Below are 4,478 nucleotides of genomic sequence, written 5' to 3' on the forward strand. Positions count from 1 at the left end.
TAATTTTGCACATATAGATTTCACATTCTCAATACCCATTAATTCCTTACTTTAATTTCAAGAATATTTCAATTTACTCAACTTTCTATATCAAAAATTCAATCATTAACACAACTCCTCGTGGGAACGATATCTTTACTGTATTACTTGTACGACCCGTGCACTTGCGGTTGGGCTACATCAAGTTTCTGGTGCCGTTGCCGGGGAGTTGTTTGTTTAAGATTGAATTCTTCATTATTTTAGTTGTTTATAGTTTTATCTTTGTTATCTTTTCATTTTGTGTTTGTTTGTTCTTTTTCAGGTACTTTTAATCTTTTATGAGAAGAGTTAGAAGCACAAGTGATACATCCTTATTATTCAACCCTGAAATTGAGAAATTTTGTAAGGCCAACAAGAAAGAAACCAGAAGAAGGAAAGAAGCTTTGAGAGAAACTGAATTAGAAGCAGACATGGCTGATGAAAGAATTAGAATTGGTGTTGGTAATGTTGGAAATGGTCAAAACAATGAAAATGAAGCCCAAGGGGAAGAAGTTGTTAATGCAAACGTGCCTAGGGGAAGTATGATGGATCATGCTTTTCCTCGTTTTGATGACTTGAGAGAGAGCATATCAAGACCAAGAATTGATGCAAATAGCTATAAGATGGATTTTGGAGTTCTTCAAATGATTCAAAATTCTCAATTTGGAGGACATCCCTCTGAAAATCCAGACACACATCTGAAGAAGTTTGCTATGATTTGTGACATGCAAAAACAACCTGGAGTGTCTGATGATGCAGCAAGATTGAAGCTATTCCCGTTCTCTTTGAAAGATAGAGCATTGGATTGGCTTGATTCTTTACCTCACAACTCCATTACAAATTGGGAGCAACTCACTGATGCATTTCTTGCACAATATTTTCCACCTGGAAAAACTCAAGAATTGAGGAATCAAATGACAGCTTTCAGACCAAGAGAAGATGAAACTCTTTATGAGTCATGGATGAGATGGAAGGAATTAGAGAGACAATGCCCACATCATGCCATTCGAAATGGATGATAAACTGAATTTTTACACAAATGTCACTCCTGCAATTAGAGGGATTATTGATGCTCAAACAGGAGGAGAATTTATTATGAAGCATGAAGATGAAGCTTATGAGCTATTGGAGAAAATTGCAAAGAATACTCATCTTTGGAGTAGTCCAAGAGGACCAGCTCCAACTCAAAAAGGCAAGTCTTTGGAATGTATGATCTTGATCAATTCAACATGTTTAATGCAAAGTTTGTTTCAATTACTAATGTTTTGGCTAAGAAGATTGAAGATTTGTGTATTTTTGTTAGTTCATCATCATCATTTGAAAGTTCACAACAAGTTGCTTATGCGAGAGGAACTACCAGTGTGGAGTAGATTATGGAGAACAAGCGATATGTTGTTAATTATGGAAACAAACAAATGGGGAATTCTTATTCTCAAAATTATAATCCAAATTGGAGGAATCATCCCAACTTTTCATGGGGAAACCAGCAAAGTCAAGTTCCAAATCAGAATTTTCAACCACAACGGAACAAGGAGTTCCATATCGCAAAATAGGCAACCATTGCCTAATTTTCAGCAGAAAAATATGAATCCTCCACCAAACAAAGAAGAACAAAATTCCACCACTGAAGCTTTATTACAACAGATTCTTGCTAACCAAAATAAGCATGATGAGGAGATGAGAGAGATGAAAGCAAGGCTAGAACAAGTGCAAACACATAACAGAATGCTGGAAAATCAGATTGCAGAACAAGCATCTTCCTCAAGTGCCAAGTCTTTTGGAAAGCTTCCAAGTCAACCAGAAAACCCAAGAGAGCAGTGTCAAGCTATTACTTTAAGAAGTGGGAAAGTTATAAATGATGAGAAGAGTGAAAACAGTGAGAAGAGAGAAAATGAGAAAGAAACTGATGAGAGTGAAAAACAAGAGAATGCAGAAAAATGTAAAGAGGAAATTGAAGAAAAGGAAGAGAAGTATATACCTCCTGAGCCCTACAAGCCGCAACTTCCCTTCCCACAAAGATTTCACAAAGCCAAGCTTGATAAGCAATTTGGGAAGTTCTTAGAGGTTTTGAAGAAGCTTTACATAAATGTGCCGTTTGTTGATGCTCTTTCACAAATGCCCTCTTATGCCAAATTCTTGAAAGAAATTCTCTCAAACAAGAGGAAACTTGAAGACCATGAGACTGTAGCTTTGACAGAAGAATGTAGTTCTATCCTCCAAAGGAAACTTCCTCCAAAGCTCAAGGATCCAGGGAGTTTTTCAATTCCATGCCACATTGGGGAATCATGTTCTACAAAAGCTTTATGTGATCTAGGGGCTAGTGTTAGCCTTATGCCCCTCTCCATTTATGAAAAGCTCAATATGGGAGATCTTAAGCCAACCCACATTTCTCTTCAGTTAGCTGACAGATCAATCAAGTATCCTGAAGGGATTTTGGAAAATGTGCCTTTGAAGGTTGGAAAGTTCTATATACCTGTTGACTTTGTCATCTTAGACATGGAGGAAGATTTTAATATCCCAATCATCTTGGGAAGACCCTTTCTAGCTACAGCAGGAGCATTGATTGATGTTAAGGGAGAAAAGCTGACTCTTAGGGTTGGTGAAGAGCAATTGGTTTTCAATATTAATAACACTATGAAGAAGCATCATTCTAAAGCTGATACTTGCTTGAGAGTTGATATTATTGATGAGCTGGTTGAAGAACATTTCAGAAAGAAATATCCAGAAGATCCACTTGAAAATTGCTTGGTTCATGGAGGAGGCATAGACTATGACAACCCTCATGTGGCTGCATATGCTCAACACTTAGAGGGAAGTCCACCATTCATTTCTGCTCCAGTTTTTCAACTCACACAAAAGGAAATAGCAGAATCTAAGCAACCATCATTCAAGGAAGAAGATGCACCTAAGGTAGAACTTAAGCAACTTCCTTCTCAGCTCAGGTATGAATTTCTTGGCACTAATAACACTTATCCAGTAATTGTAAATGCAAACTTGAGTACCTTAGAGGCTGATAAGTTGTTAAGAGTGTTGAGACAATTTAGGAAAGTCTTAGGATACACCATAGATGACATTAAGAGAATAAGCCCACACTTTTGCATGCATAGAATCATTTTGGAAGAAAATTGTAAGCCATCTATTGATCATCGAGGAGGTTGAACCCAAATATGAAAGAAGTTGTTAAAAGGAAATTTTGAAGTTGCTTGATTCGTGGATCATATACCTATCTCGAGCAGTACTTGGGTGAGCCAGTACATGTTGTTCCAAAAAGGGTGGAATGACAGTGGTCAAAAATGAAAATAATGAATTAAGTCCCACTAGAACGGTGACTAGTTGGCGAATGTGCATAGATTACAGAAAATTAAATGTTGCCACTAGAAAAGATCATTTTCAACTTCCCTTCATTGATCAAATGTTGGAAAGACTAGCTAGGCATTCTTACTTTTGCTATTTAGATGGATATTAAGGTTTTTTTCAAATCCATATCCATCCAAATGATTAAGAAAACCACTTTTACTTGTCCATATGGAACCTTTGCTTATAGGAGGATGCCATTTGGGTTGTGTAATGCACCACTTTTCAAAGGTGCATGATGGCAATCTTCTCGATTTCATTGAAGACATAATGGAGGTTTTTATGGGCGATTTTTCTTTATGGATCTTTATTTGACATATGCTTGGCTAACCTTTCTAAAGTTTTGCGATGTGCGAATCTGACCTTGTGTTAAAGCGGGAAAAGTGTCATTTCATGGTTCAGAAGGGATAGTGCTTGGACATTTGGTGTCTAACAGAGGAATAGAGGTTGATAAAGCCAAGGTTGAAGTGATAGAGAAGATGGCTCCTCCTACCAATGTCAAGGGAATTCGAAGTTTTCTAGGACATGCGGGTTCTCTGACGCTTTATCAAGGATTTTTCTAAAATAGCCAAACCTTTGTCTAATTTGTTAAGTAATGACACACCATTTGTATTTGACAAAGAGTGTTTGGATGCCTTTTGCAGTTGAAGCAAGCTCTTATCAACGCACCAATCATGCAACCACGATTGGAGCCTACCTTTTGAAATTATGTGTGATGCTAGCAACTATGCAATTGGGGTTCTTGGTCAAAGAAAGGACAAAATGGCTTATGCTATTTATTATGCTAGTAGAACACTGGATGAGGCTCAAACAAATTATGCAACAAGCGAAAAGGAATTTTTAGCAATTGTCTTTGCATTGGAAAAATTCGGACCTTACATTATTGACTCAAAGGTGGTTATATTTTCAGATCATGCGACCATCGGTATTTGCTCAGTAAAAGGAGGCTAAACCTAGGCTCATTAGGTGGATTCGATGTTACAAGAGTTTGATTTGGAGATTAGAGATAAGAAGGAGAGTGAAAATGTAGTTCTTGATAATCTTAGTAGGTTGAAATTGGATGATGAAGAATTGGATGAAATCCCTATTGATGAGTTTTTCTTGGA

General features: G+C 37.1%; 1 non-coding gene across 1 annotated transcript; it reads right to left on the minus strand.

Annotated features, from left to right (window-relative positions):
- Window positions 1-917: 917 nt before the first annotated feature.
- LOC131176110 (small nucleolar RNA R71) lies at window positions 918-1,024 on the minus strand. The gene has a single exon (XR_009146238.1). It is a non-coding gene; the product is annotated as a small nucleolar RNA R71 (small nucleolar RNA).
- Window positions 1,025-4,478: the final 3,454 nt, after the last annotated feature.

Source organism: Hevea brasiliensis, chromosome 18, assembly GCF_030052815.1.
Source record: "Hevea brasiliensis isolate MT/VB/25A 57/8 chromosome 18, ASM3005281v1, whole genome shotgun sequence".
In the NCBI taxonomy this organism is placed as follows: domain Eukaryota; kingdom Viridiplantae; phylum Streptophyta; class Magnoliopsida; order Malpighiales; family Euphorbiaceae; genus Hevea; species Hevea brasiliensis.